Raw genomic sequence first — 15,096 nt, forward strand, 5'->3', positions numbered from 1 at the left:
ATTATTTAGACAGCTATGGATGTAAAAATAAAGTTTTAGAATCAAGAACACTTTTGAAACCACAACAATTGAAGTCCAGTTCCTCCTCAGTGCAGTGAGGAGACTTATTCCTTTAAAAAAATAAATTCAGTGCAAAATGCAACTGAAAAATTTTAGTATTTTCTTTGGTCAGAAATCATAATACACTTGCTACACATCGTGCTGGACAATTTAGACCCAAAATTTAAGTAGAACAAGTGGGTTTAAAAAATTATTCGTATAAATGTTATTTTAAAAATTTAAGCAAAAGACTGCTGGATTAAGATGAAGTTCAACACTGTAGTAGCATGCTGCAGAAAAACAACTAGAATAAAAGTAATGACTTTAGAAAGTAAAAGTTACTCATTGTTGCAGTGCCCAAGAAAACTACAACATTAACCTCTTTGTAGCTTCCTGGAGGGCACCCCATTTAAATCACAGGCTTCTAGCAGCCCTGTGACTCTCCCACCCAAAACAAAGGATTTAGCTGCAATTCCTCCTGCAATTCACTGTGATCACCTTAGCTACTCCGACTTTAGTTTAGCACCTGTTCTGTTAGGGGCAATGAGAGGGTTAACCAGTGACCAGCCAGCATTCATAAAGCAAAGTATTATTTATTAACAAAAGCACTAGAGGAAATGTACGTTAAGAACAATATGCAAGTCTAGCTTGCATGCGACTGTAACTTTCCAGGTGTCACCCAGCCATCTTCCATAGGAAGAGGGTGTCAAGTTTGCATGTACTTCAGGTCCTCTTCCTGCGCCTGTCCTTCTGGTCAGTCTCATGTCAATCCTTGATTCGGGAGAGAGTGACCTCCCTCCATAATATAGCAACCATTATGGCTGATGGCATTAAACTACAAATAATGATGTTGAAGAAAGCTAATATGGATGTTATAATACCTACCTCCTTACCTTTTACAGTAACACAATCTAGAGAAGGGTAGGAACTCATGATGGACCCTTCCACTGCAGTGATACCACCTGTATTCCAGAGACACCACTAATCCAGGCCACCCACTCTGATCAGAAGTGACTTTAAAGTAACTGAAATGGACATAACAGTTCAGGGAGATTAGATCCTGAAGTAGAGAGGCAATGCTGAAGGTATTTGGAAATCTTTTCATACGTACAGGAACTAGACTGAACAGGCTTAATAGGGGACATTTGAACTCTGATGCAAATGGTATCAGTTGTATAGTTATCAGTTTAGTTTGTAAAGCATTTTTACTGCTCTTTAATAGCAGTTAATACACATACTGTTATGACACTCAAGACATTACAACATACAGCTTTTTCTGAACAAATAGTTGGGGGAGAGGCAGTTAGTGGATAAGGCAGCTGACTGAGTCAAGATTAACCTAGTTCATCAGGGAAAAATTCACAAACAGAAGCTATCAAAATATAATATCGTCCAAGCCTAATGGTGCCTTACTTACCAACTTGTGACTCAGGTCACAATTCAGATTCAGGTCATTAGCTCTGGACAAGAACTGACCTGCTTGACTCCAAGCAGAGTGGAAGTTGCAACTAGCACAGACAGACAGGCTACGGCACAGAGGAACTGGGTGTCTTGTGTCTAAGAATCAAATATTTTATTGGCTGAAGAAAGTGAAAGTATGGTTGTTTACTGGGGAACAAAAGAGGATGTGGGCAAAAGGTCTAAGCAGAAATTAAAAAAGCTAGATATTTACATAGTTGGTCTGATATTGTAAACAAAATATGGGGGGGAATCTAATTATCCAAATTTGTACATTTAAATAAATACAGTGGGGTCTCATCTAAATGTGACAGTTATAGCTTTCTACAAATGTTTTTAAGATTAATAGGGACAACCCTGCGAACACTAACTATGACATCAATAGGACTTACATGCCTAAAATATCAAATTTACCAAAACATGAATTTACACACTTTTTTGGAAGTGCTTTTTAAAAAAAATTATATATAAATATAATTTAAGTTACATTTGAAAAATGAACTTTTCTACATAACATTCTACCTTACGATGGTCTTCAATGCAGCTGGCTTATTGCACATCTTGCAATATGCATATCCTAAAGTACCACTATAGATCAGTTACTGCCCTAGCTGGTTTCAGAGTGGTAGCCGTGTTAGTCTGAATCAGCAAAAAGAACGAGAAGTACTTGTGGCACCTTAGAGACTAACACATTTATTTGGGCATAAGCTTTTGTGTCATACTTGTTCTGTTCTTGCAAGCAGGGCAATGAAACAGAAATAGTCACTGTGTTTTCCAGATCTTGGAGGTACAGAATTGGTGTGAGCCATTAGTTTAGTACTTATATTACTTGCATTTATTTTTACAAATTTGGATGGGCTTTTTATGTTCCTCTGGGATCCATTTAAGAGGCCAAATCAAGAGATCTAGCCTACAAAGTGTTTTTAGCTCTCTAAATTACTTCTTCAGGCACAAAGGGTATGTCTATACAGTGAAGAAATGGGCTTGGGCTCCAGCCCAAGCTTTAAGACCCTGCTTGGGCTCCAGCCTGAGCCTGGAAGTCTACACAGCAGTGAAACAACCCCGCAGCCCGAGCCCCACGAACCTGAGTCGACTGGCATGGGCTAACTGAGTTTTTCTTTTCTGTGTAGGCACACCTAAAGAGCCTGGGGGGCGGAGGGGAGAGGGAATAGATATATAGGTTTATTTCATTTGCTCAAAATAATTTCAGATATCAATTCAACCACAGTCCACAAGCTTCTTATCAATAAAAGTTTAAGGGCTTTGAACTAAAGTTACAAGACAATTATGGAAACATAGGTTATGAAAATAAGGAATCAATACTCAAGTTTCAATACAGAACTACAGAGCTGAGATGTGTGGCTGAGAGCCTTGAAAAAGCAACTCCGTTAAGGAATGTGACTTTCATCAGGCAAATGGTGTAAGAGGAGGGAGTTCTAAATAGTAGGAAAGACAGAAGTTGAGGTATTGCTTTCAGGATGAATGATAACAGTTTTGGTAAGCAATGAATTCCAGTCTGACACACAGCTATATCAAGATGCATGAATTAAGAGGTAATATGAAGGATCTTGATATATCACTGCTCTGCAACCTTCCAACTCAGATTGACCAGGCACCTGCCCCACATATACTTTAATCATGTTTATTGGAAGATTTTACAGTGATGTACAATAGATACTGGAAGTGTGTACTAAGAAAGGAGATTGCCTATACCTGTTTGGCGTGGGGATGAGGCACAGATGATAAAACTGGTTTCAGCAGACAACACATGTTGGGCTCTTCACCTGTAAACATTTTAGGGCTGAGTTCTGGTCTATATTTTTATAGCTACTAGTAAATTCTGGATGTTATATGAAAACTGTTCCCTGTAAGTGAGGAGGGGCTTGTCTAAGTTATAGCAGCCACTTTTTAGATCAGGAAAGCAAACTTTCATTCTGCCATACGGGAACTGATGATCTCTTAAAAATAGATCCTAGGCTTAATTCTATGTAACAAAGAATTTGTACTATCTGACTGGGTTAGTGTTTAGTACCTTTCATTGCTGTATATTTCTGTAACTTCACCAATAGCCAGCTGCTTTTTTATTTTGCCAACATATTGGTCACTGAAGTTAAACAAAAGGTTTTAAACCAGACTACTGCTGCTTCCTATCTCAATTTCTTAGTATTTAGTCTCTTGTGGTATCACCATTCCACTAGTTATCCCATCACAGACCTGCCACCTTGACTGAAAGCTAGTTTGTAATTTAAGACAGTTGGGGGGGGGGGCGGAAACTTACTTTTTTCACTAAGTACAGCAGATGAGACTACATATATGCAGGGAGCGGAAATGCTGAGTAAGATTCCATTGAGAAGTTAAATAGCCCAAAGTGTCTCAAGGTGGATACCCAAAAGTCAGCAGACATATGAAAAACTGTGCATGGTCACAAGTCTGATGGAGCTAGCATTAGAACTTGGGGGTTCTCAGCTCCCTGTCTGGTGTGCTACCACATTATCTTCTATAGACTGGCCCAATCTTTTCCCTCCAGCAGTGGGACCAGAACAGGAAGATACTTGCAACCAGATCCCATAGCAAGCATTACAAATTGTAAGGCCACCCAAAAGCATATTTCCCAGTTTCACTCAAAAATAAAGGAAAACATGAAACTGATGCCTCACTGTGCAGCACAAAATCATTCTCCAGTTTATGGGGAGAACTTAATGGGAAAAGGTTAACCAAAATAAAGATAAAAGATGAGGCTAACATAGTCTCTTCTAACAAAAATCCTAGAGTATCTGCACTGTTCGATAGGCCCATTATTGCTAGAGAATGAATGAATATTAAAAAGTTGAAGATGGCTCTTCAAGGTCTTCAGCGTCAATAAAGAGTGAATGAATTTATTTGGCTCTAATCTCACTATCTTTAGTGAGCAAAAGGAAAGATACCAAGGTCGGAGTGATAGCAAAAGCCTTATACTGCTACAATGGAATTTTCTTCTACCACTGAACTCGGTTATTACTAACAGACAAAAACAGATAGTCAAATAAGAGTTGCAAATATTCTGCAATTAAGTATTCTGCTTCAAAATGCACTGCTGATTCTGAAAGTGACACTAGAGTGACAATGCAGGTAACTGGCATTCTTATACTAATCATTACTCTGTGATGATGACTGATGACAGTCTGACAGCATAGTGTGCTGTTCTATTGTTTAAGGGGTCTGTTAAAATGCATGATCTGGTTTCTGCAAAGACAGGGTGTGTGCACGGGAGGAGGGGCGCACTTAAAAGGTAAATGCACAAAATATGTATTCTCTTTTCATTTGGTTTAGTACCATTTGGCTGAGCACCATTTGGCTGATTAGGAACAATTAGCTCATAAACTTGATGTATACCCATCTTGCTCTGAAGAACTGTCAACAGAAATGTCTGAAATATGAAGCCATTTGTTATGCATTTTGTTTTTGTAAATAAGCCATCATAAATAACATCTGTCAGTTACTACTGCAATGTCAACCACTAAACAACTGATCTGAAACTGTTCTTTACGCTACAAACTAATGCACAGATAAAACTCATTAGTCACTAGATTCTGATAGTTTTATGTGCCAAACAATACATAATCTATTTTACTAACTCTTTTGAATTTGCCTCAACTGACCACTATATCACTAGCCCAAGGAAGAATCTATTTGTCTCCATTTTCTTTCAGTGCCATTCTTAGTGGCGTGAGAATGCACATTGAAATGTAATTCAGACACTATGAAAGTATGTTCTATTTGACAAGTCAAAGATTCAAAAACATTTATTCACTTTCAACCAAGGAAGCCCTTCTCACAGCTGCCTTATGTTTGAGCCATTTCAATAATTCCCCTTTGCATTCTTCTCATGTAGCATGTATTCCTTTTGTGCAGCTATCCAACAGCAGTTTCAATTGCATTTGGCTAGAGCCCAGTGGTTTGTACAGAGACAAACTGGACAAGATAGATCTAAGCTGTATTTATAAAAACCACCACCACCACCAAAAAACTATGCTTTAAGCCATAGAAATATGATGGCACCATGGTAAAGTAAATAAGATGTGCGTTTGAAAAGATTTCTCCCATCTCAAGAGGCAGTTTATTTAACAGAATGTGCTGGGGTCTATACAGGCTCTCTTAACATGTTCAAATTCAGTATAGAAAACAAACACATTTGAGCACCATTTTCAAACGCAGATCATTTTTCAAGCGTTTACACGATCTTCGACTTTACTGCACCTCAGTAATCCTACTGTCTTCAGTAACTTTTTTAAAAACAGTGGAAATATAAAGAAAAACTGTCAGCCTTGGCAGGTGAGCTCTCTGACCTACTTTGACAATAGTCTCATTTTTCATCCATATTCTATACACCACCTGGGGGTGTGTTTTTTAAAGCAATCTTTTCCCAATAAGAAAAGTTCAGCCATCTAAGACTTACAAACTGGGGCACACAGACCAATTTGCTTGTACTACCTTTTCTGGCATGTGTCAATTATTTGCCTAGAAATATTGATAAAAAAACCCACCCAAATTCCTCTTTAAGTCAAGAGTTAAAGGAAAAGGACAGCCTATTGTGAGGTAGAACATTTTAAATCACTGATAATAGTAAATTAAACTAATTTAAACAATACACATTGATTTTAACACCTAGCATTATGCAGGTAAAAAGCAACTCTTTTCATAAATATTGTTTTCAAATTAAACCACAACATTGGTTATTTTATATAAGTGTAACAATGAAAATATTTTTATGCTATGTATAAAAGACAAAGCAAGATAAGATAGTCACATTTGATATTTTAGGTATTTACCAAGAAAAGTCACATAGTCACAACCCAGATTTCCCTGAAGTTCCTGCTTTTCACCCTAATTTCCAGCTGGAATAAAGGATGCTCAGATCAAATTACATGCCTTGAGGGAGTAGGAGTGAGACAAAATGAAGGATGTATGGGTCTATATTGTTTTTTTCATTATACTTCCCACCAGTGCAACTACACTGGTGATAGCAACAGTGAGAACTCTAACGTCGACAAGTAGGTATCTGAGAGTTGATCTTATTCCTCTATTCTAAACTCTGGAAAATGTGACATCCATCTAGGTATTTTTTAGGTAATGTGTCAAAAAACTTAGAGACCAATTACTTGGCAAATGCAATATGCAAAAAGCACTGAATCTAACTAGGAATAGAATGAGGCTTCCCATTTAGAATAGTCAGGTTTTCAAAGAAACAAAGTTTGTTTGTAACAGATAAGGGAAAGCAAGGTGTTTCAGTCCAGTATTTTGGAAGAAATTATCCCATTACAAAATCCCATTCTGTCCAGAAATACTCCAAACAGTAAGAGAAGTGGTTGTCAATGATCAACTGTAATTTATGGAGAACTACACAGCAGTCCACAAGCATTAAACTGTTTGTGAAACCAAGCAGTGAGGGATTTGGGTTTGGTGTGAATAGAGGTGGTTCCCTAAATGGACATCTAAAAAGTGGTCTGAAAAATGAAAGCTGGAAAGCCACTGAATTAGGATCATGGGAAACAATCCAGTTTCTTCTTCTTTCTTGTCACTTTCCTATTCTGAGTCAGCAACTTTTATAGCCTTCTTCTAAAACACAGGATCCATATGCCAGATTGTCATGCAGATTGATCTCTCTGAGGTCAGCTGATGTCCAGTCCACATACTGAGTCTCTGGTCTCCTTTCATCCATGATCATTTCAAGAGCCATCCTACAGATATAGCTTTCAGATCTCTACTGGATATGCCCATAGCACAGTAGCCTAGCCTCCCTCAGCTTGTCTTCAATTGAAGCAACCTGCATTAGGCCTCTCAACCTCATTTTATCACAGAGCCTCTGACCATCTCAACATCTTGATTTACATGATGGAGAGAATACCAGAAACAATCCAGTTTATTGTACAGATTTCCGTGGATAAGGCCTAAATTCCCCCAAGTTTGTAGTGTTCAGATCTCAGCAGGTGTCTTATTTAGGTACATCTCAAATCGTTAAACTAAATATAATTTCTCAATTTGTTTAAGTAACTGAAGATATTTCATAAAGAGCAACTATAAGAACAGCCATACTGGGTCAGACCAAAGGTTCATCTAACCCAGTATCCTGTCTTCCGACAGTGGCCAATGACAGGTGTCCCAGAGGGAAGGAACAGAACAGATAATCATCAAGTGATCCATCCCATCATCCATTCCCAGCTTCTGGCAAACAGAGGCGAGGGACACCATTCCTGCCCATCCCAGCTAATAGCCATTGATGGACCTATCCTCCAGGAACTTATCTAGTTCTTTTTTGAACCCTGTTATAGTCTTGGCCTTCACAATATTCCCTGACAAGGAGTTCCACAGACTGACTGTGCATTGTATGAAAAAATACCTCCTTTTGTTTGTTTTAAACCTGCTGCCTATTAATTTCATTTGGTGACCCCCCCCCCAGTTCTTGTGTTATGAGGAGTAAATAACAATACTTCTTATTTACTTTCTCCACACCAATCATGATTTTATAGACCTCTGTCGTATCTTCCTCTTTAGTTCTCTCTTCTCCAAGCTGAAAAGTCCCAGTCTTATTATTCTCTCCTCATATCCAAGCCATTCCATACCCCTAATTTTTGTTGTCCTTTTCTGAACCTTTTCCAATATATCTTTTTTTGAGATGGGGCGACCACATCTGAACACAGTATTCAAGATGTGGGCGTACCATGGATTCATATAGAGGCAATATGATATTTTCTATCTTATTATATATCCCTTAATGATTCGCAACATTCTGTTTGCTTTTTTTGACTGCCACTGCACAGTGAGTGGATGTTTTCAGAGAACTATCCACAATGACTCTAAGATCTCTTTGAGTGGTAACAGCTAATTTAGACCCCATCATTTTATATGTATAGTTGGGATTATGTTTTCCAATAGTGGGCTTAGTTATTGGATGCCTTGTTACCAAGGAAACAGAATGTCTATTCCATGAGAGAATGCGTTGTTGACCACTGGTTTTTATTTTGCAAGTTCCCTGCTTGCACAAGTCAGCCATAAAGTAGAAAAAAAAACAAAAAAATACAAGAACAGAGACCACATCAGCAGGCTTCCTGATTGCTCAAGAGATGGAAAAATACAGTGGATGGCCCGTTCACAATTTTATCAAAACAGGGGAAAAAGTCAGCCCTCCACTGAAGATCAAATTAGCTGCACAAAGCAAGAGACTGCCACTGACAGGACTGTGGTACGTAAGATGTGTGTAGCGCTCCTTTACAAGATGTAAAAACATTAATACTTTCCATCTTCAGCCTATCAATTGATCCCTCTGGGACTACTTATCCTACAGGGTAAATCCACAGCATACTGCCTCTCCCCCACTCCAAGAAGGCAAAGCGCAACAAACCTGACCTGTAGGCATAAAGCATTTAAAAAACTGGCAGCCAAGGATGGGGGAAGCTCTCTTGCTCCCATTTCTCAGGAATGCTGCCAATCCTCCTCCACTGATCAACCTTGTGTTTCCGGAGAGCTGCATTCTCCTTCACCAGATTTTTTGCCCCTCCTTTTGTCAGGACTGATTGTTTAATTTTCAGTTTATCCCACTCCTTTGTTTTCTTCCTCCTTGAAGAATAGAAGGTGCTTGTTTTGGAAGATGGATCCTTAAAAATTTCTCCCTCCAGTTACATATCAGACAAAAGAGAAACTGCCCCATAGTACAGCTTTGGGATTAAAAAAAGAAATAGATCACTAAATACTTAGTAAATTCACTAACATCCCAATCAACCTCAAATCCATAATCCTGACTGCCAGTAAAATTAATCTAGCAAAGGGAAGGGAATGATCATGGGGGCTGCATGATGCTTACTGAGGCCATTTATTCAGTGGTTAGAGCAGAGGCCTAGATTATATTTCCAAATTAGGTTAATTAGACATATTTTAACTGCTCTGTATATCAGTTTCTTTCTCTGTAAACTGGATATGACTTCTAATACATACCCAATCTTTGTAAAACACCACAAGATTCTCAGATGAAGTGTATTCCACAGATAGTGTCAAGGGTATGCTCCCCAACCCCTCAGAATCAGTAGCCTTCTTGTACTCCATGAGCAGAGCATGCAATAGCACATCCATAGACTAGGAACTGGCCAAATAAAATCCTTTAACCTGGAGATGCCCCTTAAGCAGTTCAGCAACCTACTTTCTATATTAGTAAATGTGTTGAGTTTAATGCTAACAAGCAGGAGCGGCACCAGGGTTTCTGGCGCCCTAGGCATAATTTTGGGGGGGCGGCATTTTGTGGAGAGCGCACAAAATGCCACCCCCTGAATCCTGGCACCCTAGGCAACCGCCTAGGGTCGCCTAATGGAAGCGCCAGCACTGCTAACAAGATAAAACCTTGGAATTTTGTGTGCGCGCACACACGTTTTTTCTTAGGAGCCATACACCAGAACAGAGTACATATACCCAAAACATGGAGTATAATGAGATGTTATCAGGCTTAAGTAAATTACAATGCAGTATTTGATGGCAGAAACAGTAAGTATGTAGTATTTCAGACAATACAAATGGGACAATTTGTCTTTGTGCCTCATACCACATGCTCCAACATAACTCTCAGCAGACCCATAACAATAGCATTTATAGTCTATGAAAGCCTAATAAAAGTATTAGGAAATGCTTTCATGCTACTTCAGGACAGTGACTAAGATCGTCACTCAATTGTTTTACTAGTAGACTCAGGCATATAGTATTCATAGGAAGACTGGGGTTTTGCCACTGTAAGTTTTCTAAATCCACTAATACAACTAAAAGTAACTTACAGTTTCATTACTACAGAAATGCAGAGATCCAGAAATAGTTTTGTTTAACTTTTATATCACAGCTGCTATAAAAATTATCAGCTTTCTGATAAAACAAACATGGCCAAATTGCTGTGTGTCAGTCAATGGTGGAAGGGTCAATTGGCAAGACTTTGACCCCCAACCATGAACCTGTATTTATTTATGTTGCCAACATTGCTGAGTTTGCTAACATCTTAGAAGATTGTTCTTTAAAATAAAAAAGTAAATAGAATAAATTAATATCCTGTTTTATTGTATTAATTCACTGATATAATAAAAATTACTTAAAAATAATCAACTGTTGCTTTTACAAAAGTAGATGTTCAGTTGGTTTTAACTCAGCATAACGAAGCAACAGCATGAAATCTGCCCTTGGCTGGAACTCAAACCTCTGCCTACCTACCACTAATAGGGCAAGATTACAGATTCTAATAAGCACTCCAATAGACTGACTTTCACACTCACTGTGTCTTCTTCAGTGAGAGCCCAAATGTCTTTTCACTTATTATCTCTATGTATACTGCCAGAATAGTGGCTGGCTTTAATATATTTTTGCTGTTTGTTCTAAAGATATGAGATGACCAATATGTTGCCAACTCACGACTTTATCATGTCTCAATATTTGTTGTTTCTTAAAGCCCCAGATCCTGGATTCAGATAATTAGGGCAGAAATACAGTTTTCAATTTAGAAAAACAAATTCTAGCCCTCAAGTTGCAGTCAGAGAAGAGTTTGGAAATGTAATCTAACTGTACACAACTGGCTCAAAAATCAAAAGGTAAATTAAAGTGCCCAAACATTATTATTGACTTAAAAACCACAAGTTTAAAAAACCTCATGGTGATTTTTTGGGGCCTGACTCATGATTTTTGAATCCTTGAACTAGCAATGTCAGATAAACTTGGAAGTGGCTATTCAAAATAATGTGTAATATGCCTGCAACTCACTTTTAGTTAGTTTTAAGATTCGCCTCCCACCCCCGAAATACTACTTTTTACATACAGTTGTGATGCCGATGAAAGGTTGTGTCTCAAAAAAGCAGTGCTCTAGTTATGGCAGGCTCTCTCCCCTCCCCCTCTCGAAGCTTATCACAGTTAGTGTACTGTAATCATTTTCTCCTCCAGATTTTCCTTTTAACCTGAATATTTTGAAAATACTATCTTATCGATTTTCAGGAGTCCAATTCAATCAAAACAGGTCATCATCAAAACTATAAACTAATACAATTCATGCAAAGACAACAGTTTTCTTTTCTGATTACTTGTGTAGCAAACAAATCTTGTAAATATGCTAGATTTCCCGGAAGGAGTGATAATATTGCTACTCCATTTCCATAGTTACTCTTGTTAACTTCTGTACAGCTACACAACCAGATTTACTTGGAAGCTTGCTGTTATATCCATTACTACTTTCACTGTGTGCTTACACATGTGAACATTTTATTAGTATTTGTTGACTTATGCACATTTGGAATTAATGTTTTTCTGCTCCCTGTTGGCATTTAGTAGCATCATTTGTACATGCCATCTCAACAACAATGCCAAACATGCTCAGAACCACCATTCTGATTCTCTGTGCACAATATGCCTATTAGTTTCAGTTTTGGCTATGCTGCTGCTCTTACCGACAGACATCCCTCTTGAGTGCCTGAGAAAGGGCATGCACCAAAGTAGAAACTTACTATGAGAAGCGCTTTCAAGGGCATCAAAAACTGAAAAGAAAATATGTATCCCTTATTCTTTCATCTATAATAATCAGAGGTTACTGTTACAAGATTGATTTTAATTGGACTCTGCATGATTGGATCCTTTTGCTGAACTGAGGTAATAATTTGATCCAAAATGTTATTGACTGATGAGGCTCATGGGTCACTTCCGAACTATACTTATGCAAGCTAATAAGCTAAGAGATATTGGTGGATCCGCACTGAAGTAATGTTGATGCCTGTTAAGTAGTTTAAAATGTTATTAAAGGTAAACAACATGATTCATCAATGGACAATGAACCACTTAGCAAATAATTATGTCTCAGAACATTATTATACCATCATTCCCTCAGGTATTATTGTATTGTCATTCACTCTAAACCATAGAATGGTCTGTCAAAACAACAACATCAACGCCTATAGAAGTGTTGACCAAACAATACAGTCAACCAATAAATAGTGGTACTTACAAAAATTCCAATAACTGTGGGTGGGGGAAACTAAAATGACTATTCAACACTGATTGCTATTCTGGAGGGAGGGAAGTGTTTCTTTCTGTAAAGCCTCCTGAACATTAACTATTTGCTGTCAACTACTTTACCCAGTGTGAAACTGTCAATGTCACTAAATCACAATATAAGGGTCATGACATGGCATTAAAGTGACACACTGTGATACAAGTCAATTTGCTTGAAAAATAAACATCCCAGAACTCCATGGCACAAAGAGAAAATAAAAGACAATCCCAGACCAATACCAGCTAGGATTGTACTCAAACACCAACTAACTAGATAATTACAGTAACTCCTCACTTAAAGTTGTCCCCGTTAACATTGTTTCGTTATTAGGTTGCTGATCTATTAGAGAACATACTCATTTAAAAGTTGTGCAATGTTCCATTATAAGGTTGTTTGGCTCGCCCCACTCTGCCCAGTGTTCCAGCCAGGGAGCAGGGGTGGGGGCTTACCCTACTCTACCTGGCCAGCATTCCAGACAGGCAAGCCCCTGACCCCGCTCCCTGGCAGGAGCGCCAGGCGGGTGGAACGGGGCAAGTCCTCTACACCCCGGCCTCAACCAAGCTTCACAATCATCATTGGTGAATACAGCATTAAATTGTTTAAAATTATTTAAAACTTATACTATATATGTATATAATGTCTTTTGTCTGGTGCATTTTTTCCCCCTGGAACCTAACCCCCACTATTTGCATTAATTCTTATGGGGAAATTGGATTCACTTAACATCGTTAGCTTAAAGTACATTTTTCAGGAACATAACTACAATGTTAAATGAGGAGTTACTGTATATGCCAACAGAGTATGCCAACAGAGTATAAGTGTCATTACTTAATGTTAATTCGATAAATCTTAGTACTGTCAACCCTAAGCATTCAAAAATCATGAGTCAAGACCAAAAAAGTCAGACAAGGTAAAATAGGAGATTTTAAAAAAATAATTTGGGGTCCTTTTTATTTGCCTTCTGGTGTTTGAGTCAAAGTTCATTAGAGTTCAGACTTCTCTGCAACCACAAGCTTCCTTAAATGATTTGTTTTTCCAAAGCAAAAATCCTCAGGTGACCATCTGACTCCAGTAGCTGGAGCTTTATGAGCCACAGAACAAGACTTGTGATAAACCATTAATGTTGCCAATCTGCATCCTCAACACCCTTGTGAAGTAGGAAAAGGATCTCAGCCCCATTTATGGGCCGGGAACTGAGGCATGGGGCAGTTTAAGTGACCTGCCCAAGGCCCCACAGGAAAACAGTGGTAGAGCCAGGAATGAATCCAGATCAGCCAAGACCTTAACCACAAGACCATCCTCCCTTATTGCAGGGGTTCTCAAACTGGGGGTCAGGACCTCTCAGGAAGTCACAAGGTTATTATGTGGGGAGGTCACAAGCTGTCAGCCTACACCCCACACCCCGCTTTGCATCCAGCATTTAGAACGGTATTAAACATATATTTAAAAAGTGTTTTTAATTTATACGGGGGGGGGGTCACACTCAGAGGCTTGCTGTGTGAAAGGGGTCACCAGTACAAAAGTTTGAGGATCAGTGTCTTAGTGGCAGGATGTCACCCAGGGCCTCTCTGAGCCCGAAACCCTCGTGGGAGACCACCAGGGACCCCTCCCACGGGTGAAGCTGCGGTGACTGGGGAACTCGCCTACCGGGCGCAGCGGAAGGGACCCAGGCTCCTACCCCTCAACTCTGACTCTACAGGCTGCCCGGACGGCGAGTTTTAAGGGCCCTTCTAGTCTCACAGCCCGATAGAGCAGCGAGACGCTGACAGGCTCACACTCACCCAGCACGCAGAACAAAACGGCGGCGCTTCCTCGCGCTGTTACACGCTTCCGGGAAAAGGCGACACCGTAACAACAGCCACACCCATTGGCTTCATAGGCCCCGCCTTCTTCGCACGCTATTGGAGCGTAAGCCTCTTTTCTCCCGATCTCTCATTGGCTCGCTCCCCTGTCGCTCAAGTAGGGCTGCTGCGGCGTTCCAAATCTCGGCTCTTCTCTTCAATCTGCCCCTCCCTGCACCTGGTGCGGCTATTCCGTTCTGTGCGCTCTCCTCCCCGCACGAATCTCCGCTCCGCTTACCTCAGCTCCTCCGCCTACGGCTCTCCCCCCGTGCCCTCTCACCATAGCAGTTCCCGCCCTTGTGGGCCTTGGTGATGGACCCAGGACAGGGGTTACCTGGGGGTGGTGGCCCCTAGCCCCACAGCCCTGGTCAGGTGCCCTCTGGTTTGGGAGGGTGGGGGTTGCAAAGCACAGGCAGAGGGAGCATGGCTGCTGGCAGTCACCTCACACACTTCTCTGTGCTGACTAACTTTGACTGCGGGGAAGTTTGTTCAGGTGTGATACGCTCCAGGCCTGATTGTCCACTGCATGACACCCCTTCTGTGCCACCTCAGCATGCAGATATGGCCCTTCAGGGCTCTACACCCCTGCCACACTCCCCTCAGTGGCATGTGGCCAGGGTGGCTGTGGTCCAGCTAGTCTCACTTGCCAGAAAGGCTCCTTGCATCCCCCAGCCACATTTGAGGAGCTCTGAACTTACTCTGAGCTGGGTGCTGGGCAGGACC

At 40.1% G+C, this 15,096-nt stretch overlaps 1 protein-coding gene across 8 annotated transcripts in view; it reads right to left on the minus strand.

The window, feature by feature from the left end:
* TANGO2 (transport and golgi organization 2 homolog) overlaps window positions 1–14,444 on the minus strand; it is a 70,749-nt gene extending 56,305 nt beyond the window's left edge. For 3 of the 8 annotated variants that reach the window (XM_039505603.1, XM_039505605.1, XM_039505604.1), the window contains exon 1: window positions 14,314–14,444. The gene's annotated coding sequence lies outside the window, so the exon portion shown is untranslated. Of the gene's footprint in view, window positions 1–11,311; window positions 11,331–14,179; window positions 14,286–14,313 lie in introns of those variants that run through there. The other 5 variants (XM_039505606.1, XM_039505607.1, XM_039505611.1 and 2 more) reach the window with 5 other exon arrangements.
* Window positions 14,445–15,096: the final 652 nt, after the last annotated feature.

The sequence above is a fragment of the Mauremys reevesii genome, linkage group 18 (genome assembly GCF_016161935.1).
Source record: "Mauremys reevesii isolate NIE-2019 linkage group 18, ASM1616193v1, whole genome shotgun sequence".
NCBI lineage: Eukaryota > Metazoa > Chordata > Testudines > Geoemydidae > Mauremys > Mauremys reevesii.